General features: G+C 41.3%; 1 protein-coding gene across 1 annotated transcript in view; it reads left to right on the top strand.

The window, feature by feature from the left end:
* The first annotated feature begins 2,465 nt into the window (after positions 1-2,465).
* The window catches only part of Grem2 (gremlin 2, DAN family BMP antagonist), a 92,505-nt gene continuing 71,781 nt past the window's right edge, over positions 2,466-23,189 (top strand). The window contains exon 1 of the mRNA XM_021173720.2: positions 2,466-2,695. The gene's annotated coding sequence lies outside the window, so the exon portion shown is untranslated. The remainder of the gene's footprint in view (positions 2,696-23,189) is intronic.

The following is a 23,189-nucleotide window of genomic DNA, read 5'->3' as shown; positions in this document are numbered from 1 at the left end:
TGCTCTTGCTTCGCCATGAGTTCTATCTCTAAGACAAGACCCTCAGTTCTCTGAGCATCTCTTATAAATTGTAGTATTGCATATCATTATCTTTTTCACCTCTCTTGGATGCATGCCAACTCTGAATGCCTCTTGTTTTTTTGTTTTTGTTTTTAATAGGCTATAGAAGTAAAGATGGTGACAAGGTAGAGTATAATATAAAATAAAAGGGTGACTGGCCATTAATCTCCACTGCAGCCTACTCATTATTGTTCCTATCAAGACGCAAGAGTTTTCTTATTACCAATGTCCATGCCATTTAAAACAAGTAAGGCTTAATGAACTGTCGTATATAGGGATTATCTTTGAACAAAACCGTCTCCTTAAAGTAGTAAATGATCAGAAGAATAAGGAATATATACAAGTGATTTATTTTCCACTAATTGCATAACTGATTAGGCTCAAGAAGTGCCTTTTAAATCATCCAGTGTTGCTCTTCATTAACTGGATTGAATTATTACCTGAAATGAAATTTAAGATTTATCTGTGCTTTTCTTTTTCTTCCTTTTCCCCTCCTCTCTCCCTCCCTCCTTCTGTTTTATTGGGACAGAGGGTAACAAAGTTTTGATATGTAGCCCCTGCATGCCTGGGACTCAAGGTCCTTCTTTGGCCTTCCAAATTTGAAGCATACAGCCATGCTATCTGTGCCTTTCCACTACTCATGATTCTACTGACACTGTCTCTCTAGTGATATGAAAAGCTATAATGAGCCCCGTATATAATAAGCAAAATAAAAAGACTTGTTTTATGATAATTATTGCTGTTGTTTTGATATTATTTGTAGGTTGTCTCTATTTGTATTCATTCTGAGAGGCATCTCTAAAGCAAGCAACTGATAGCTTCCTTACATATATGACTAGTCCTGAAATAATGTAAAGAATGACCACCAGGTTGGACAACTGAGTCCCCGCTGATAGCTCTTTAGGGCAAAGGTGAACATTGGTTAGAATCTGCGGCATTAACTCTTCGGCTTCCCTTGATTCACATAGTTAGCATGGGAAGAGAAGTCCAAGAAGACAGAAGAGAGGCCTTCACCCCATCTTCCAGCTCTGCTTGGTGTTATCTTCAGCAGCTGCTTATTACTCCTTTCCTTCCCCTGAGGAATCTGGGATGTCTCGGCTGACTCTAGGTTGGCCTCTTCTGAGTAACAGCTTTGTAGTTCCAGATTTTTGGAATGGATTTAAATATGAAAAGAAAGCAGGTAAGATATTTGTTGGCAGCAAACTGTAAGAAAAACCAAACAAAAAAAAAACCCCATATTATTTTCTATGATTTTGAACCTAGGTGTACTCTGAGTTGGCTGAAGCCAGAGTGTTGGGTTTTAATAAGGCATACAAAATAGGATAATTCTGGGAAAGAAACCATCAAGTCAAAACTCAAAATGGAGTTCTGTGGTTTCAGAAGCAACAGCTTTTGCCAAGAAAACCAATAAAATATACTGAGGAAAGACCATACTAGGCTGTTTTTTAAAATAAAGTGAAACCTTATTTTCTTTGAAATTTCCCAGCTCAGTAACTAAGGTCTGAGGATTTTCTTAGGCCATTTCGTCATTGATGGGATCAAAGGTTTATCTCTGTGCATGTATACAGATGATGACTTTACACTCAGGTGCCTTTGTCAGTTGAGACTCATGGAGGTTCTGGGCTGAAGAGGTCAATGGAGACCAAAACTCCCCCAGAAAAAAAGCCAGCATCCAGCGAACATCACAGTGAAGTGGTCTATCCTGTCCAGACCAAGTGTGCAAACATTGGTCTATATTCTCTGGATGCTGAATAACCTGATTCGTATTAGAAATCTCTGCGTTCAAAATATCAGGAAAATATAAGGATATGTGGAAAAGAAAAAAAAATCTAAACGTTGGATACTTTGCACTGAATTCATTCAAGAATTTAATCATTAATTAAACTCATGTTTGGCCATGGGATCAGCTTGCCTTTAATTTCACCCGCCTCAGTTACTAAAAACAAAAGGAACTTAGCTTTATGTGCATGTGCACACACATGTGTGCTTGTACATGTGTGTGTGTTTCTATACTCTTGACATTTTGAGTTCACCCTAAAGAGAATGATCTGAAGGCGTGAATAGGGTTTGCGGGTAAAAAGGCTGGTGGATTTCTCTACATGACAAGGTTTGGATTGGAAGTCTGCTAAACAAAATGTTAAGAGCTGCCCACAAGGTTGTAAATCCACAGTCTGCAAAGAGGAAGGGAGAAATACAGAGAGCGACTGGTGTGTGTGTGTGTGTGTGTGTGTGTGTGTGTGTGTGTGTGCAGTATTTGTGGGTTAGATGAGAAGCGAGGGCTGAGTGAAGCCTGAGAAGGAGGGGGTGACTGGTGTGATTTGTTTGGTGTTCTGAGCCAATAGAAACTCCAGCCTGTGATAATATCCCCATGCAGCGCCTAGAGGACTCAGTGCTGTCTCCAGCTCCTTCCACATCTGCAGGCGCGGCTGGGACGCGCTCCGCCCTCTGTGCGCTCCACTGGGCTCCGCTCGCTCCGCACACCCTCGCTGCTTCCCCGGCCTCCTGCAGAACCAGGCTGCAGCTGCCCCGACGATACGGCGCACACCCCGCTGTGGATCGTGTCATTCACACAGAGGAGAGGGACAGGGAGACACACAAGGGAACCGAGGAGGAGGCTTCCATCTCATCATTGCAGGTATGCGGCTTGTCACGACCTATCTGACTGCGCACAGGTTTCTATCTTCTGCCTTTCTAAGGCACCTAGGGTAGATTCATGTCTGTCCGCGGGGCTGGCTGGTTCGCAGAGAAGTGCCGAGTGAATGCCCCCTGAGTTATACTGCTTCCATGTGGCTGGGTCCACCAGGTGGATTCACCTATTGGATTCACCTATTGGATTCTGCGTAGGTGGAAAACCCAGACCTTTAAACTTCACAGCGATCTTTAAATTAATTAATTAAATAAATAACACCAGTATCTGTACATTGTAGTGAGTGTACCCCCTTGGTGACCGGCATTCTAATGATGACCCAACATGTAATTGTTTAGAAAGCAGGCTTTGAATATAGTCAGCCTACCTAATATGTTAATGTGTTCCCTGTAGGATCAGGAAGCCACAGAAGACTTGGGCATGGTCTTGATTTCCTAAACATGTACCAAAGTGGATACAGCCTCATGGCTGAAATATCACTATGTATTTAGGCTGTGTCTGAAGGAGAGAAGGAAAGAAGCAAGACAGCAATTAAAAAACAAAAAACAAAAAAATGCAGTTGTCATAGCCTTACCTTCACTGATGAATTAATAATACATTTGTCTTTCAGCACCCCTGACAGGATGAGTTCTAAACTCTCTCAAATTAGGTTAAAAGCATACGAATTGATCCCAGTACTCAAGAGGCTGAGGCAGGAGGATTGTGAGTTCCAGGCCAGCCTGGGCTACATAATTAAAACTATGAACTGAAAAACTTTGTACAAAATATAAACATTTCCAGGCAATGAAATTTGTAGTTCGCAGTTTTGTTTAATCGTCCAAGGTATAGATTTCTCTGTGTTTATTTTTGAGGTGAAAGGTAAGGGGGAGGGGCGATAAAATAGCTATTTTCCTGAGAATTTGCCATGTTTGATTCACAATTTTGAAGCTGGTTATGTAATTTTTTCCCCATGTTGATTACTTATGATTAAATTAACATTGCTTAATCAGTTCCATCTTCCCGGAAAAGCCAACGGGACTGAGTGAGTAATTGTGATAAAGGACTGGTCCTGGACAGTCCTCGGGGCTGATATTCACAGGCCCTAGCCTCTGTAAGAAGTGCTTTTCCTGGAATGGGGATACAGAGTGGGGGTCTCTTCAGGATGTCACGTGGGTCATCAGATGCAGAATCTGAGTAACACCCTACTCAGTCAGCTCCTGGTATTCGCTGATGGAGACCCATTCATGGACAGTTCAGAGCTGGCTCATCCCCCCTCCGGTTCCCGAGTTCCAGCACTGCCCTTATCCCAAATCTTGTGCCTGCCCAAGCAAGATAAGGAAGTTATAAGAAAGCTATTCACTTTGCATATCACCGTGGAGCGTTTACGTCGACCCATTTTCTTTTAATCAGATGGCTGTGTTCTTTCGTCATTAGGAAGAATGCATGCGTACGTTCTACGGTGGAGTTAGGAAAATGTCACATTTTTGCCCTTTGACTAAAGCTAGTGATCACATGGGACATTTTTTTTAAAAGTCTTGACAAGCAATAGATGAGCTTGGTAAATGCTATGTTTAAGGAAGAACATGTTAGTACTGTAGAGAAATATATCTTTTCCTTAATATCTCTGAGAAACTGTTCACTAGTCACTGCATGCAACTCACCCAACTTAAGTCTATTTGTAGTTACAAGAGCTTAAGAATAATAATAATAATTGTTATTATTATTACTGTTGGTGTGTGTGTGTGTGTGTGTGTGTGTGTGTGTGTGTGTGTGTGTGCATGTAAGGAGCTAACAGAAAAACTTTAGGGAACCACTTCTCTCCTTCCATATTGGGATCTTGAAAGCAAACCCAGGCCGTCAGGTTGGTACCTCTGAGACATCCTGCAAGCCTGGATAGTTTTGTTATGAGTATTTGTCAGTATCCTATAACTCATTTCTCCTTGCCATTCAACTCCAAAGCCATGCTGGGTACATTGCATTGACTAAGTGAGAGCCTGAGTACAGTCAATTTGTATAGGCTGAGATATGAGTGGCTTTCAGATACATGTCTATATCTGGATGGGGGTGTAGGCATATACATACACCGTGTTTTGATTATTCACTGTTTTTTGCTTATCATTTTTATGGAGAGAGGCACTCTAATCCTCATTCTCTTTACATCTCACAATAGCCAGCCAGAGATCTAGATTTCCTCAAACTACATAAGGTATAATTTAAACAAATCACATGCCTTCAAATATTTGAAAACATCTCCACCTTAGCTCTCTTTTGATTAAAGAGAATGGTTTTGAATCCTGAGTTGGGTCCTGGGTTCTACCGATATGAGATGATTGTATTGTCTGGTTCAAGGGTAAACCATGGTAGACCACAGTCTCCTGGGCACACTGCATGCTGGGTTAGCCAGGTTTGTGCTCCAGTGGTATGACAGCAAATATGCTAGGTGGCAGGCAAGAGCTCTATGTTAGACTCTTTCAAGCAGTTAGGAGAATAGCAATGAATTATTCCAACCCAAGAAAATGTGCCCCATATTGGGCTTCTGACCAGTCGCACAAAGGACCAGCATGTAAGACGAATTGTGTAGAAGGGGAAGACATGTAATTATAAATTTGATCGATGGTGGCATCTGCTTCTTCAATTACCTGCTTCTCCTCCTATCACATAACTCTCTTGTCTCTAAGAACTGTACACATGGACTTAATAATGTATAAAACCAAACCTGATCACATGTCAGGCTACAAAAATGTGGTCCTTAGACCATTTGTTGCAACACTAACCTATCTCTTTGGCCTACTTGCCACTACCATGACTTCTAGTAGGAAAATCTCCTTGCCTCTCCAGCACATTGACAGTCCCAGCCCTTGGTGGGGCACTAATTGGTAGAGATGAGTCCCAGAGCCGTGTGGGAGTTAAGAGGGTGGAGAATAAGATGTTTCACGCAACAAGAATGTGAAGTGAGACTCTGTGACGGTGGACAGCCTCAAATGGGAATCCAGGAGCCAGAGGGAAAATGAGTCAAGTTCCTCTGGTTAGCTTCAAGGATATAGATTTGATGCAATGTCCTGAATATTTTCAACACTCTTTTCTGTGTCCCCATGTATACTACACACAGGTGTGGGGTTGAAATAAACAGTTTTTGATGTGCTGACAAGCCTGGACATAGAAGCCAGAAGAGGGCAGCATGCAAACTCTGAACACTATGATGCTGCTTCTTCATGTGCTTGTACCAATTTCCCAATGCCTACACAATTCCTGTTCAATCTATGTACTCTCTTCCTCCTAGAAAACACAGCGTAGAGTCTAAAGAAGAGATATGTCACCTAGAGGGGTGTTTTTGTTTTTGTTTGTTTGTTTGTTTTTTGCTAGTTTTGCTTCACAGTTGGAGTTGCCAGAATTAAGGAGAGCAACCCACTACTTAATAGGGAGCTCAGCTTCGGTTTCTTTTCGCTAACTTCACTTGTTGACTCTAATCAAGCAGTCTTTATACTATTAGAAGATGAAAGAATGAGAAATTAAATACAGGGAAGAGGTAAGAAGGAAGGTTGGTGTTCCTTGAGGCTTCTCCAAGAATAATCTTTTTTATTTGTTTGTTGCTGTTTCATCAGCAAAACCAACCATTACTGTGTGTCTCAAGTGTAAGTTCAAGTCCTCTGCATAATCAGTGATACTTTTGAAAACTGGGCTTCTAAAACGAGAGATGTGGAATGAGCTGCTTCAGTGATAGGCAGAATCTAAGACATGCTAACAAAACCAAGAATCAAGTATCTATCTCTAGGCCCAGAGATGGTTAAACACCTAGCCTTTCCTAATTATCATCTAATACGCAGTGATCGGAGTTAGAACTGGAAGCAGCAGTAGAGGCTCTGGGTCTTACACCAGAGGTGATAAATCTTACATTATTCTTCAGTCTCTGAGCTTAGTCCTTTCTTGTGCTGTTTCTATCTTTGGCGATACTCTAAAAGTTCATAAAAGAAAGAGTTCATCACTGTTATAGGGTGTGACTGGCAGTGCTGACACCTAAGTAGCCAGGTGTCCTCGACGGGTGTCATTTAGCAGTTTAGAGATGTTAGACTTGGGGGATCCTGTCTCTGCTCTCTTTGGGTCATCCACCATACAGCTCACTATTGTATATGAGGGCTGAGAAGAAAGCAGCAAGTGGGGTTTTAGAATCCACACTGGAGATCACAGAGAAGTCTCATTCTGGGAATGCCTTGCTTCTCTGTGAGTGAGACGGCCTGAATTAAGGATGGATGCCTCAGAGAAAGGAAAGAAAAGGTATTTTTTGTCAGGAAAGCATGGCTCCAAGCTCAGGGAGCTGCCCATGTGTGCGTGAATGAGCCCTTGAAAGCACTCATATCTTCTTTTCTCCAGGGCCACTGTACTCTGCTCAAGGTGGGTTGTCCCTGAGTCAAAGAAAAGGGGTTTCAAGGATAAGATTAAAATTCTTTAGTGTCTGGGAGAAGAGTGAGGTCATTGTGTGTCTCTTTTCTCCCCCGTTTTTTAGCTGAATGGGTTTCTGGCATAGTCCTCCTTGCTCTCTGGAACTGTGCAATGCCTCCATGCTGAAGCTCTGTGGAAGGACAGATTTATTCAGGGTCCTTGTGGAACCAAGTACGTTGCTGCAAGAGTGGAGGATAGCAAGGGAGAGAGAAAAGACTAAGCCCAGACACTGGGGGATAATTTATAACCTCTGGTCTAAGATCCAGAGCTCCTTTGCTGCTTCCAGTTCACTGTGGCACAGCATCCCACACGCCTACTCCTTTCAGATAATCAAACAAACCACCGCACATCCCCCCTCTTTTTAAAGATTACTTTGAAATTAAAAAATAAAAACCTATGGTAGGAGAATTCTGGCTAGTATAATAACCTTAATAAAAAGACACATTTGGGCAAAGAGTTCATTAAAAGGCTGTTTATGATTTTTTTTATGCAAGGGAATCAGAAGGAGAGGAAATGCATAGCTTTAAGAAAGCTCTCTAGAAGGGAAGGTCTTGAAGAATGTGACACCAACAACACAAATGTTCTCGAATGTGACTTTCATGGTATGGGTTAGTACAGGTTCTCAGCATACCATTCTCCTCTCTTGTTGTATGTTCAGTGTCTCAGCAAGTGGGAGAGAAGACACAGGGCAGGGGACCACCTGACTCTCTCATTTGAAATCCTAACCCGACATTGTATAGGTGAGATATTGTGTGCCTTAAAAATATAATTCAACCTCGCTCTGTAACCATGACTTAAGGCTGAAAGGAAGCCAGCCTGTTCATCCATGAACCTGTATTTGCCTCTAACCTCTTTTATGCAATTATACCATGAATGTTGTCATATTTTCTAATTACTTTAGTTGCATTGGAGAAAAGCCAATAAATGTGTAAAACTAAGTAGGTGTAAAAATGTGATTTCTCCACCAATCACCTTTACTAGACATCTAAGTTTCTCCAGCTTTTCAGGAGATATTAATTCCCCACCCCCTTTACTCATTTGAAAAACTACAATTCATCTAACATTTGGTGAATGCATGCCATGTGCCAGATAGCAAGAGGCGTATTTACTCAGATCATTGAATTTGGTCCCCATCAGAAAATGCAGGTATTAATGAGTGTTTATGTAAGCACAACATTGAATAGCTGCAAATATAACTGTTCGTTCATTCAACCATACAAGCAAGGATTTCTCAGATAGCTTCTGAGCCTCTTTGTGTAATAACATGAGAATTATATATGTGCTTTCAATATTGATTTATTTTAGTGCATATACAAATGAGTGCATCAGTTACATGTTCATGCTGTTTTTCATAGACTAAACACATGAAGACATACTCAATGTTAAGTCTGTTTGAGAGCTATAGCTATGCCAGTCTCTTGAATAAGATCATGTTTCATGTCTTGGGACCACCTCCTCTACTCAAAGAGTCTACTCAAAACTATTCTTTATGAAAATGTTTGGATAACACAGGCATGTGGATTCAAGTATGCATCTTTGAGAATTCCTCTCAACAAACAATATGAACGTCGTTGAGTTAGATTTTTCCCTAATCTTTGGAGGAGGCAGACTAGAAATATTGCTTGGTTTCAGAGAGTAAAATCATATTAGTACTTTGTTGATGTAGAGGAACATTATCTAGGCACTGTGAAAGATATTTAAACCTGGAAAGTCAGGCAGCTTGGTTTTCATGTTCACATCTTTCCCTGGGAAAACTACCACTTCCCCCACGTTCGTTCTTTGTACTAAATAAACAAGAGTGTATCGTTGTGCTCCATACTAGTCTTAGACTTCAGCTCTGTTCTTCTTTCTGTAAAAACAGCTGTCTCAAATGTGACTCTGATAACCATTTCATAGCTATCATGCAGTTTGTACAAACACACGAACTATTATCAGCATCAGAAGCATCCCCATTTTGCAGATGAGCTAATCAACACTTTGAGCTTTCAGATTTTCACATAGATGAAGATAGATAGATAGGTAGATAGATAGATAGATAGATAGATAGATAGATAGATAGATAGATAGATAGATAGATAGATAGATAGGCCATAGTGTGCTTGTATTTCCAGAACGGAGGAGACAGAGAAAGGTAGATATACGTTCTTGCTGGTCGTTCAGTCTCACCTACTTGATGAGCATGAGGCCAGTGAGAGACTCTGTCTCAAAAATCAAGGTAGATGGCATCTGATAAACAGCACCTGAAATAGTATTGTGGCTTCCAGCACCCTCCATAGCACACACACACACACACACACACACACACACGTATATCCACACACATGAGCACACACACACACAGTACCACTAGCCAAACTGTTGCAGCCCTTCTTTTTCAAACCCACATTCCTTACCCTTCCCTCAAGTATTCCTAAGTAGGTACTGAGAAGTTGTGATCTAGAGAACACTCTGCAAGGATATAGGTTGTTACAGTAAAGGAAAGAGAGTACCCTTGAGAGTGGAGTAGCATGCATAGGAAAGACAAGAGATATTTGATGCAAGTCATAATCCACGACACTCTGAAAATACAGTGTCAATCTTGCCTAATTAACAAAGCTGGTTGACAACAGGAACTCTATCGTACCTTAAGCCATTTAAATCCTTTCTTCACTTCCTTCTACATTTGTCCCACATACCACTCCATCCAGTTAAGTGGAGGTTGAGACTTCCTGGGTGAGATTTTGCTTACATCTTCCATTCACTTTTAAATGGTCCCTGAGGACAAAGAATGTTTCTTATTCAATGTTTTATTTCCCAGACTAGAACTGGTGCATAACAAACTGTATCTGTGTCTGAGTCCACTAAGATCCAGCTATACCTAATTTAGAGCTAGGATAGGAGACTGTTCTTTATCTCCAAGGAGATATGGTCTACAAATGTTTCAAACATGTATTACCAGAAGTTAAACAAATTACAAACTCTGTCGTGATCTCTCTTTCTCTTTCTCTCTCTTTTCTTCCTTCCTTTTCCCTCCCTCCCTCCCTGTCTCCCTTCCTTAGTCTCTCCTTCATTCCCTCTTTCCTTCCTCTTTTGCTTTCTGTGCCTCAATGTACCTAACACCTTAATGCTTATTCTGGTAAGAAAGTCAAGCACATATTAAAAATCTGTTCTCCTTACAAACATATATTACTCTTTAAGCATTAAAAATATGAAGTCTACTATTCTGATAGATTATTTTTCCAAGTGAAGGAAAATGTATTAGATGATACCAGAGTGTTATCTTCCATTATGAAGGCTCCTTGTTATGCCTGGAACACAAGCTCACTTTCTGGTTATATTGTTTAATTTGAAAGTTAAAAAATTCCTCATGATGAAGAAGAAAGTGGTAACATCACTGAAAATTTGGGGGGAATTGTCATCATTTTCAGATGAAAAACTTAATTTAAGAGAAACTGGAACATGAATTTGCTCAGTATTAATTTCAGATAGCAGGTTTTTGTTTGTTTTGATTTTGTTTGTTTGTTTGTTTTGCCATACAAGTTCTTACTATGTAGCTCAGGCTAGAATAGAACTCACAGCCCTGTCTCTCTTGCCTCAGATTCTTGAATACTAGACCTGCAGCACCATGCTAAGGTTAGAGGGCATGTTTAAAACATCTCGATGTTTTTTACATTAGAAGTCTCATGAAAATTTAGCAGAGTCTGAGAACTTGAATGGTTCCCACAATTACATCTTGAATTCTACTGGACTGTAGTGAAAATATCCCTTTCTAGCCATGAATGTATCAGATAATAGTAGTCTTAACACAACTGTGTAGAATAAAAATCTATTTGAAAGTTTTGTTGATTTGTACATCCCAAAATATTGCTGATACTCTTTACAACCTCAAAACCACAGTAGTTATTAAACTTCTTTTTGAATAGTATTGTTTAGTATTAGCATTATTCCGATGCTTCTATTTATTATTATTTACATAATATATGTGTATATCTTTATAATGTCCTATATTGACTTTATCAGACCCCCGCCCCCGAAAAAAGAGGTATTTTGAGAACAAAATATAAAAACCTTACCTCACAGGTAGTAAGTTAGGCTTATTAGGGGTCAGCTCTTCTAACACTTGCAACTGTCACTATTGGAAATGTGAGGCAAAACATTTGTGCTGAAGGTTGGGACAAAGGAGACCTAGTTGTCAGGGGTAAGCCCCACACACAGAATTAGGTCTCGGTAGCATCAACCTCCAAGGAATCTCTCCATGCTCAAAAGGAAGAGGAATGTAGACAGACTGTCTCTCCTCTGTTTGAGTTTCCCTGGCTTGAGCCAGATTGCTCTGCCACAAGAGAAGAGTCCTTGTGGAACGACTTCATAGCACATGTCTTTGTACTTTTAATGGTTGGTCTTCAACATCAGCAATTTCCAGTAAGATAAGTTAAATCACTCTGGTGCTAGTTGACAGGTATAGCTTGTGTCCTGAAAAGTCTGAGTTTGTCTGCATTCAGAATCTCATCCTATATCCAAGTGCTGTTTTTATGGTTTGTTTCCACTTCTGCACTGTCAGCTCTTGAAAAGATCATGTTATTTGCAACTTCATATCTTCTGTTGCGTTACATCTGAGTCACGATATTTAATGTTTGGCAAGTGAATGAATGAAAAATCACATATAGAGGTCACCATGGTAATAGAACCAGTGACCATATTTTAAAAATAATACTTTGTAGGGAAATAATATAAGAAACAACCCTTCTGATTTTACTTAGTTTAGATCTGAAATAATTCCCTAAAAAGCACATTCTGAGCTAGAAAGGTGACCCAGTCAAAACATTCAATTATTATTTTTCTTGGTGTAGTTGGTATTATCATTATTGATGTTACTGTTGTTACTATTGCTCATTGTTTTGATATTAATGGAATAGTCCTCAGAATGGATGTCTGTAAAGGTTTATGAAAGAACAGTTCATTACTCTAAGGACTTTGGAACTGAGACTTCAATTTTGTAAACTGAGATAAATAGGCTGGAGTGTTTGGGTCTCAATTTTATCTTTGAAGTAGAAAGAATAATTATTTGGATGAAAAGCTAGTCAGACACTCTTCAGAGGATCATTGATTCATTTAGCAAGTATTTATGGAACCAGGGCTAGACGTGGCAAGAGATCAAAAGATGGACCATGTTTTGAAGGAGCTTAGCGTTCATGAAGAAAGCAAAATGTGTATGTTAACAATAAGTGCAGAAGGGGAAAAGCGGGAAACACCAGTACCAACTTGAACAAATAAGGTCTCCCCAGTTTTAGGGAAGCAAAACATCATTTCCAAAGAAGACTTGGGGAATATCTCTGGAGAGCTGGGCAGATCTGACTTTGTGTTGCTGTCATGACTCTTGCCTCTTCATGGCATGTGTGCTACAAATACCAGAGCTTTAGATAGAGATAAAACTTATTTAGTCTCCTGGTTTTATAGCCACGACAGTGTTAGCACAAAAGTTGCCTGGTTTTTCAAAATAAGTTGGTGCACTGTAGAACTAACTAGTGTTAGAATCCAGCCTCCCCCTTCTCCCTTCCTTTCTTCCACACCATCCTCCCATACAACACTCTACTCTTAAGGAACCAAAATCAACAGCACATGAAGTGCTACAACCTTTCACAGGGGTCCAATGTGCAGCCTGCCAAAAGGTTGCCCAAGCTCGGGAAAAGCACCATTTTTGCTGACAATAGATTTCAGAGGAAGTTTGATTATTGTTTAAATGGAGGATCTTAGCTTTCTCCTGTTCATTTCAGTACTGTCTCAGGACTCATCTCAGAGCTTAGATTCCCCAAGGCTGAGATCCAATGAAACTATCTCAATCTCATCTAGAAATCCAGCCATGTCTTCATCTGGGCTGGGGGCTAATGCAGCAATGGCAACCACTGCCTCTCTCTCTTGGATTTTCAGGCACCGGAGTGAGTTTGGGATTCCCTAAATGAAAGCAATGACTCTCCTCCTCCCTTCTGTTTGGACTAAAGGATTTGTATAGCATTAGAATGGATTATCTCTGTGATCCATGTGCTCAAGTTGTCTCCCACTCCCAAACCAGTGTCTCCTGTAACCTAAATGCCTCATTTGGACTGGCTTATTTGATCATACTTAGAATTCCTTTAAGTAGCAGATGAAACCTCTGGACAGGACTCAGGAAAGAAATGAGTCTGTCAGAGTCTACTCTCACTCATTGGTGGACAACCACTCTGTATAGAAGCACTCAGCACTTTTTAGACAGGCATATAGATAGAATATACACCATAGCATATATACCACAGCCAGACATCTCCCTGGGAAAGGCTTCCCAATAAATAGTGGACACACCTTTCAACCAATCATTATTGGTTGGTGAGAGAAGGGACGGTTGGGTAGGAAGATGGATGTCCACGCAGATTGGTTGGATGAGGTATAGCAGTCCAGTGTCTCCAGATGACTATGAGACTCAGCAGGCAAATGGACTCTTCCTAGTAGAGCAAGTTTTATCCCCTGAAGAAGCAGCAAATGTATCCAGGGAAGAACACCCATATTTCATGGTAGCTCCATTCACACTTGTCCAATTTCAGTCAAGGTAACATGCCATTGCCAAAGAGAAATGTGCCTGTGGAAAAATAAACCGACTAATACCACGTTTTATTTTTAAAGAAATTGGGAGCAAACATTTTCAATTCTATTCTTGGAGTCGAATGAGACAGCGCTGCAGATGACTGATGTGTGAATAGGCACCATATGGATTTGTACAAAGGGAAGAAAATAATCCACAGTTGTAAAAATATCTCTGGTCTTCTTACTGGTGATATGTGCCCACATGGCTCTGTCAGGTGGTTTCACTATATAAGAGATTATTCCAGGACTAATAGAAAAATTTTCCTTTTATAGTGGTTGTATGTTTTCCCAGATTATCATCATAGCATGCAAAAATCTCACAACTCCAGAAATTCAAAAGATCAAAGGCAGAGAGGCCACTAAGCTCTCTGCACCCACCACACACCAGCACAATAGTCTGGCTACTAGAAATGCTTTTCGTCGAAACACAAAAGTGGACTTTTATAATCACGGAGCAGCACTGTGAAAGCTGATAGGCATTCCTAATTCTTCCATTAGATATTGCCCTTGTTGTTTGATGGCAGTAAAATTCAGATTGTCTCCATATGATGAAATGCTGGCCAGCTGAGGCCTGGAGCTCTAGAGTTGATATTAACTGCAGTGGTGTTGGACTGATTTTCTGTTTCAAATGACAGCCAGAGCTATCAAATAAACCCAGTGATATTTATTAGGGTGGCTTCTGAATATACAGAGTGTGATTCATGACAGAGACTAATCTTGCTAAAGTAAAGGGAAAGATGTTTTCCATCTGCATAGCTGCCTCAGTAGCTGGCATAGAGCAGACAGTCAGACCACATTTGGTGGATGCTTAAAGAACTTACAGCATGAAGATTGGAAGTAAAGGTCTCTGTTGAAACGTGACAGAGTCACAGATGGTGCCAACACTTTGGTCAGTGGTTTAGAATGTAAGCCCTTTTGTCAAAGTTCTGATTTTGCATGTTCCATCAATTTTTATTGAGCTTCTGCGTGTGCCAGGCACTAGAAATAGAAAAAGGATAGGATATAGCCCTACCTTGCAGGAGCTCCCTGCTTACTTGTGAAAACAAGCAAGTAAATAAAATATCAACAAGTAAGTAAGGCAGGTAAGAGCTACAGATATAACCCAGTGGTTGTACGTTTACCTAGTGTGTGCCAGTCCCTACATTTGCTCCCCGAGACTACTAAACAATGAAGTATAATATGTAAAGTAAGCGGAGTACATACCTGTAATCCCAGCATATTGAGAATGTGAAGCACAAGGATCGCTGTACATTCCAGGCTAATTAGTGGTACTCTCAAGTCTCTGTCTCAAAAATAAAAAGCAAGGGCTTTTGGAGAGGTGGCTCAGTGGCTAAGATTGCTTGCTGCTCTTCCAGAGTACCTCAGTTCTGTTCCCCACATCCATGCCAGGCAGCATAGACACATGTAACAGCAGCTCTGGGGAATATGGTGCCCTCATCTGGCTTCTGCAGGCACCTGCATGTGTGAGGTATACACACACACACACACACACACACACATGGGGGTGGGGGGAGAAGGGGATACCACCATCACCATCAAAATAGTCTAAACAGCCTGTGAGCAAAGCAAATTGGAACAGGGTGACCATAAGAATTTGCATCGCTGGTTTTTCTTAACAAGGGTGACCACATAAGCATGTGCCGTGCTGAAGAACATTGCCAGCTCCCAGTCCTCGGCAGTGTAGAGCTTTCACACACCAGCTCTTCAGCAGTTTAGCTTATTGGTTGTCACATTTTACTTTGGAATGCAGTTTTTCCCCCACAGTGTCCTGTGAAGTTTCAATGCTTAGAGTTAGTGGTGGCTACACCATCTCGATGATTTGCAGGCTTGAGCCTCGAGAGTCACCTTTGGCAGCCAGTGCTCTTATTGTCTTTTGCTGTATTCCAGAGCCAAAGGCCTTGGCCTTGGTTGTTTTTGTTTGTTTGTTTGTTTGTTTTTGGGTTTGGTTTTGTTTACCTGCTTGAAGTCCTGTAACTCCAGTCATAAAAATCCAAAGATTACTGGAATCCAGGCAAATCACAGTCAGGTAAAGCTCCTTAGAAAAATATGGTCCAAGGAACAATGACGCCGAAAAGTCACCATGTTCTTTGTTTCTTGTTTCATATCTGACATTGCCTGGGTTTTTAGTGTAGAAGAGAGCAGGGCCGAACAGGTGAGGTGTTTCCAGCCTCTGTGTACTTGAACACCAGCCAGAACACAGGATTGGGAAAGTGACTGCCCAGAGGTCAGACTCCCCGTTTTTTCCCCCTTCTCCTCCACAAGTGTACAAGGAGCTAACCAAATGTTTGTTTTTCTATCAGAGCACGAGTTTGGGTACATCTACGTGACTAGCAGCAGCTGAGTGGAAAGCCTGTTTCATAACAGGGCCTTTACCTGAGTGCATTAGGCTGTACTTGGTAGCATGGTTAACAAAGAGCATTCACCTCATAAGAGCAGGTTGGTGCCCAGCAGTGACCTTTGGTAAGTAGCAAGTGGGATAGTCAAGGTTAGGATTGGCCCCTGGAGAAACACAGGGGTCCCTTCAAACACAAGTTTTCCTTCATGGCAAAGAATGTATGAAATAATGCATTGGATTTGGGATTTGGCATTTCACTAGAAGGCAGAAAGACCATCTCTTCACTGAATTGAGTAATGCCCCTGGTGCCCCAGTAACAAGTAGAACAAAGTCAGTGTCTATTGATCAGTAAGCCCCTTCAAGACTAACAACTGCCAGGGCTGATTTGGCACTCATCATGCCAGGAACCAAGTCTAATCTTCCAAATGCATTGCAGACGGTGAATATCCATGTTTTTCTCAAGAAGAGTGTCAAGTTGTCTGTCCTTCATCAAAAGTTAGCTCTGTATCTTGTCCATGAACCACCAAACACTTGTTCTGGGCCTCCATGCTGGGCTCTGACCCAGGTTCAGTGTTAAATGCTAACTACAATCACATTTACTTTTCAAAGCAACTCAAAGCCGCACCACCAATAGTGGGGGTCTGGCATTCAGAACAGATTTCAAAGCCTGTGCTCTCTGTCCATTTGCTAGACTTGCTTCAGACAGCTCCAGGATGCCCAGGATGCACAACTTGGCCCAGGTTGCCTTCCCTCTGGACTTTCTGGAGTCTCTTAATAAGGAATGACACTTTCGTTGCCTAAGTCAGAACATGATTTGGAAAGTAAAATACTATAGTGCGATTTAGTGATTGATCTAAAAGTAAAATACTGGGGCTTGATTGTCCACATTTTCACAGGAGGGAGGGGACACCAGGGAAATGGGAACATGGAAGGGATGGGGCAGACTTCTGAGGAGGCAAAAATGTCAAAGAAAGGAGCTGTGGGCTGGTAAAGTGAACATTCTCTTTGCTTATGCCTTTGGAGTGGGCCAAACTGCCAGGCACATGCTAACCTGTGTGAGCAAACTCAACATCGAATCCTGGGGTGGTGTTCCCTCAATCAAGGATGTGCTGAACAGCACACACCAACTTTGTTCTTCTCTGAAAATCTGGTTTTGGATTTATTAGACTTTTTGTTGCTTTCTGGAAAGTTCTACCCATGCTGGACTGTCCTTCTAATCATTCTAAATTGCAAAGGATTTTCCAGGGCACTTTCCTTATCCTCTTAGATTTCCATCAAATATCCTTCCCAAGTTTATTTTTTCAGGAAAACAAAGACTAAAGAACGAACTGAGTCTTACCCTTCCATTCTCCTGCCAGCTACAAAGGTTGAGCATTTCCTCTGCAGAATGGACTCCTGTCACATATAGCAGCTGGCTTAGTGCACTGTGTGCACCCCTGGCTAAGGAACTCTGATTCTGGGAATCGAGCTGATGAGACTCTTCTGAAAACTAGGGTGATTGTAACATTTATCATCCAAACTAGATTGCTTTCAGAGCATAGGGGAGGGTGCTATTAATAAACTGCACAGGACAACAAGCAGAGCTGGAACTGTTGCAGGGCAAATCAGGACATGAAAAAAGTGCATACTGGTCAATACTATATTGTCAGCCCTCCAGTAACACAGTCTCAGTAAGACCATATCTTATTTAATAGACTCTGAGGACAATCATGTCCACTCATTTACGAATATTGAACGCCTACTGTGTTCTTGATGTTCCTAACTGAGGGAAGATCTGCTAAAGATTCCCCAAGAAAGATTCACAGTTCAGAAACCATGAAAACGTGACTTGCAGATAATCATGCAGCAACAGTACTGACCAATTCTCTTAAGAACTTTACTCATGACACCTGCTCTGTTGATTTTGTTCATCACCTATTTAATCCGCACATAATCCCATGAGGAAGAAGACCGAAACTCAGTAAGATGAATTTTTCCAAGGTACCCCAACATATAGTCAGTGGAGACAGTTAGTTCTCAATGTATGTGGTTCTGAAGGCTGAGCTCATAGTACCATGCCTTCCATGGTTCTCCACAAAGAACACAAGATCCATGCCATTGTAGAGTACCCTAGAGTCCACAGACCACAGACCAGTCCCATTCTCCACTAGTCACTGCTGGGAACACAGAAGGGAGGAAGGCTCCTCAAAAGAGGGGAAAGTTGAGATGAGCCTTATTGGACTCTCAGAGGGCTGAGTGGAGACACGAAACTCAGTTTCAAGGCTCACAGCTTGGGGTATGGGTCAGGAGAATGAATTTGTCCCTGACAGTACTGGTAAGAGGAGAATAATGAGATTCCGCCATGGACAGCAGGAAGGGCCCAATGTCTTAAGCATCAAAGACACACATAGAGCATCATTCACAAAGACATTCCTGGGGAAAGGCTCTGTTCCTTCTCAGAACCATTGAAACCTCCACATCACTGAGGAACACGTCCAGGAAAACATCAGCAGATTCAATTCATCAGACAACATGAAACACGGGAGCTTTATTGGAGACAGGATCGCATCGATCCCAGGCTCATAGACCCTCAGAGTGGCTAAGTGTTCAGGGATGTCCTGACAATCTTTTGCCTCCACATTCGAAGTGCTGCAGTTCCAGACTCATCCCACCAAGCCTGGTTTAAATGGTGCTGAGAACTGAACCTGGTGTATCTTGTATGCTAGGCAAGCACTCAGCTCACTGAGTTCCACCCCACCCCCTGCTATGTGAACTCTGAAGACAGCCGAGAAACATCGTTTTCATTACTAAGTTTTAAAGCTTAAAATTATTATGTCGATCTCTTTGAAAAGTATCGTTTGTCTTCAAAATGTCTGAAAAGCTGGCATTAGGATTATTCTTTTTGCTACCCATGGGTACAAACAAAGTAGTTACAGGATAATCTCTCATCATGTGAATGGCATGTGAGATGAATTGGAGCTCAGAATTCCAGCTGTGTTACCTTTAAAAATCATGAATGCACTCATCAGTGATAGTCCATTGCAGATGAAATTCAATTAAAAAAATCATCTCAAGTGGTGGCACACATCCATATTATCATTTGAGAGGGAGGATTATAAATTTGAGGTCCACTTGAACTACAAAGAAAGATGCTGTCTCAAAAACAAAATCATCCTGCATCATTCTTCCCTGACACACTGACAATTGCTCAGATGTATGTTTCACTCCAGTGTGAAGATGGCACATCTCCCAGCATCTTCCTCGGAATTTACAGTTCTTCCCACTGTAGCTGGGAGTCCAGTCTCCTATCATCTAATTTTATTCTTTAGAAAAAAATTGTGTGATTTTATAGCCATTTGTAGACTCAGCCTGATTAAAACAAACAAACAAACACACACACACACACACACACACACACACACACACACACACAAACAAACAAACAAACCAACAAACCAAAAGCCTATTAAAACATTTTAAAAGGGAACTTTTTCCTGTGGCAGAGTTCTGAGCCATTTACTTTCCATCCCAAGCATTAGAAGTAGCAGCATACCTTGCAGGAAATCTAGAAGCCAGGTTTTCAGGGACGCTCCTGGACCTACTAGTTTGGATGCTAGAAATGTGTCAGAAGCTGGCTAGATGGCCTGGGTATAAAAAAACAATCATGGTTATGACAAAACTGGTTATGACCAGTCTTTACCAGATCATCAGGAAATTTACCAGACCTGTCCCTTAGTTGAAATAATGACCAGGAAATGTTGGAAGTGGAAGATGAAGGAATAAAAGAATAAAGAAATCAAGAGGAATAGCCACCTAAAAGTAGTGTAAGCTTTCTTTATACACACTGGGCGGTAAGATTGATTCCTACAAGTCAGTCTCTATTGCTAGACACTTAATTGTGTATTTAAACATATCTCCAAGCAACACAACTTCTTTCCTGGCCAATTAACTATATTTCACTGAGTTCATTTATTCAACAAGGACATGCTGAGTCCTCCTCTGTACTAGTCAGTCTGAAAAGCTCTGGGAAGATGCTAATGGACAGACCCTGTATGATTCATGCTCTCAGCAGCCAACGACAGTGGCAGAGCTAAAAAATAAAGATGTACATATTAAAAAACAATGTTAGATACACTGTAGAAAATAGGATCAGTGAGCAGCCAGAGAAATTTCGTCGAGCAAATTTCAGTTAAGAAACCAGTATTGTGGCAGGCTGGCACACACTTATAATTGCAAGGAGATTCACAAGTTCAAGATCAACCCAAGCTATTTAGGAAATCCCAGGGCAGCCTGGATTTCATAGTGAGACCTCATTTCAAAGTGTTAAAAATAAAATGGCTGAGCAAAGCAAAGTGAAAAACACCCAATAAAAGAAATATACAGACCAGCAAGATGACTCAGTGGGAAAGGGGAAGACTTGAGTCCAATCTTTGGGAAACACACAGGGCAAAGGAAGAAGTTATCCAATTTGTCCTCTGACTCTCCCATGAATGCCACAGCATGTGTCAACTTACAGGCTTGCACACAAAATCAATCAGTCAATCAAATGTGATAAAATATAGTTCTCAGATCAGTGTTCTTAAAGTGCAGATCCATCCCTATGCATGCTGCTTCCCTGCTCACAGAACACTACTCTCCAAATAGAAATTATTGGACACTGAGGATGAAAATCTTTCTCCATATCACTGCAGATCCAGTTCTTCTACCTCCGTCTGAGCCCTGATAACCCACCATCCCTTTCATTTGAGCCAGCATTTCATTCTTCTATGTTCCTTCTGTTCCCAGCTCTGCTCTCCCCCTCCCCCACCCAATATCCGCCTATTGAAATCCTACCCATCTCTCCAGGCCCAGCTTAAAGGCCACCTGTTCCAGCCAGCTTCTCCCTCTGCCAGAATTTCTCTTTCCTTCCTCCATCCTTCCTAAGGACTTTGCACCTCTCCCAGGATGCCTACTACACTCTGCCTGGAATCATGCCTATTTATGCACACCACCACATGCACCAGTAGAGCCTGGAGGAGGTCAGCTGGTCCTCAATTACAACTCTCTGATCTCAGGGCAGTGCGCTGTAGAGAGACTCACCTCAGGTGCCAAGCAAACTCAAATTTGCTGGGGGAACTAGCCCAAAGAAGCAGGAAGATGGGGAGTAGAATCAGAAATAAATTGTAGGCATTAAGCTATTAACTACCATCATGGACCATTCTGGTTGGTTTCGACTCTTTCAAGTGAAAGAAATCACATTCCCATACATTTTCTTACTGTAGGTTTTCATACTTGCTTATCTTTTACCGTGGCTTCTAAGCTAAGTTTTAATATAGGGGTGTGAGCATTTGGACAGACACAGTGAATGCATAATTCTAAAATGTCTGAGGCTTCAGGCAGGGAAACCATCCCTCTCCTGCTGAGGAGGAGAGCAGTTAAGACTGCTTTATTGATTTCAGCCCTTCATACATCCCAACTCACCTTTATTTCTGACACACTAGTATCATTTTGTAGATGTGTAATTATGCAGTCAGAAAGGAGAGGTTTTAGATATTGGCTTGATTTTAATACCCTACATGAACATACACCACCTTACCCAAGAAAAGTGTTTAACTCAGATTGTTTGCAATCTTTCATAGGTAGATAGATAGATAGATAGATAGATAGATAGATAGATAGATAGATAGATAGATAGATAGATAGATAAACAGATAGAGCTATGACAGCTCCAAATTCTTATAAATATGCAAAATGCTGAAGTGATAGAAATTAAGAAGACTATGGTGTTGCTTCATATATGGACAGAAATGTTTCTGAGAAGTGCTTTGTTAGGCAATTATGCTACCGTGACAGCATTAAAATGTACCTACTTAGCCACTGGATGAGGTGTTTGATGGGAACTAGAAACAAAATGTCCATATAACACCCACATCAGTTTTTTACATTAACTGTTTTTTATTAAAATAACTAGGAGTACTCTCTAAAATAACGACTAAAGGGAGAGTGTGGTAGCCACATAGACCAGCAATGTGGGCACTCCCTCTTGTTATCAAGTGCTTTTCACTACCCATATTGTGGATGTTATAGTGTTTAGAAAGCTCTCTTCATTCCTGAGAATTTCATACAATTATACAAATAAATATGACTGAGTCTGCTCTCTATTCCCCACAAAATACAAGGCACCCCCTCCAAACCCTCATGTCTTTAAAAATAAAATAGCCCAGTAGGTCCAATTAGTGCTGCCTATATGTGCATGGATGTAGGGCCATGCACTAGAGCATGAGACATCCTCCCCCCGAAGGATGATGATCCTCCCTCTGTAGAAATTACCTGTCAGTAGTTTCTCAGTAAGGGGAAGGGCCTAACGAGCACCTCTTTGTCTATGCCAGAATCTTAGCTGACCTGAACTTTTGTAGGTCTAGTACAGTTAACTATATAAATTCATGCTCGCAATACGCATGTCTAAAGGACAGCACTTCAAAGGTCTCTTCCATACCTTCCAACTCTTAGGTCATTCCCAGCTCCTTCTCCATGTCATTCTCCTAGCCTTGGTATGTTCGAGACACCATTTGGGGGCATTCTAGGTTTGTTTGCTCTGTCATTCTCACAGGGAGGAGGGACATGAGCAGTTGCCAATCTTACAGAGTGCACTGACTAGGCAGAGAAGTTATTTAATGTCATCAACTCTGGAACTCCCGTGGTACATCTCTGTCGTCTGTCGTTTGGGGTAGCATTGTTATATGGTTCATGGCTGAACACGAGCATCTGCTTCCTGACTAGGTAAATTTTCCACAGTGTTTTTGCCACAGCAATTACAGGCCACCCTGTCAGAACCTCTGTTAACCAAAGTAATCATTAGGAGGTACCAAAGTTTAAGGATCCCTGAAAGCAGACATTAATCCTAGAATGTAGCAATTCCAACTGGAAAGGAGTTCTTAATCCAGTGTGATAGCGCTGAAAAAACGATGCAAAATATATCTCATGCTCATTACTGCTTCGAGATAAGAGACTTTACTATTGATCCTCTTCACCTGTCAATCATTGAGTAAGGAATGCCCCTGGGAAGACCTGGGCTCTTCCAGGTATGGTACATTTCAGAGAGCAGTTGGACACCAGTCTTCCATTGAAGAGGATGGTGCTAGGCCATGAGTATCAAGCTAGAATTCATAAAACATGGTAGTG

This window comes from Mus caroli, unplaced genomic scaffold (assembly GCF_978045245.1).
Source record: "Mus caroli unplaced genomic scaffold, Mus_caroli_1 scaffold_1, whole genome shotgun sequence".
NCBI classification, from domain to species: domain Eukaryota; kingdom Metazoa; phylum Chordata; class Mammalia; order Rodentia; family Muridae; genus Mus; species Mus caroli.
The sequence above is the reverse complement of the archived record's forward strand: the minus strand, read 5'-3'. Positions and strand labels throughout refer to the sequence as shown.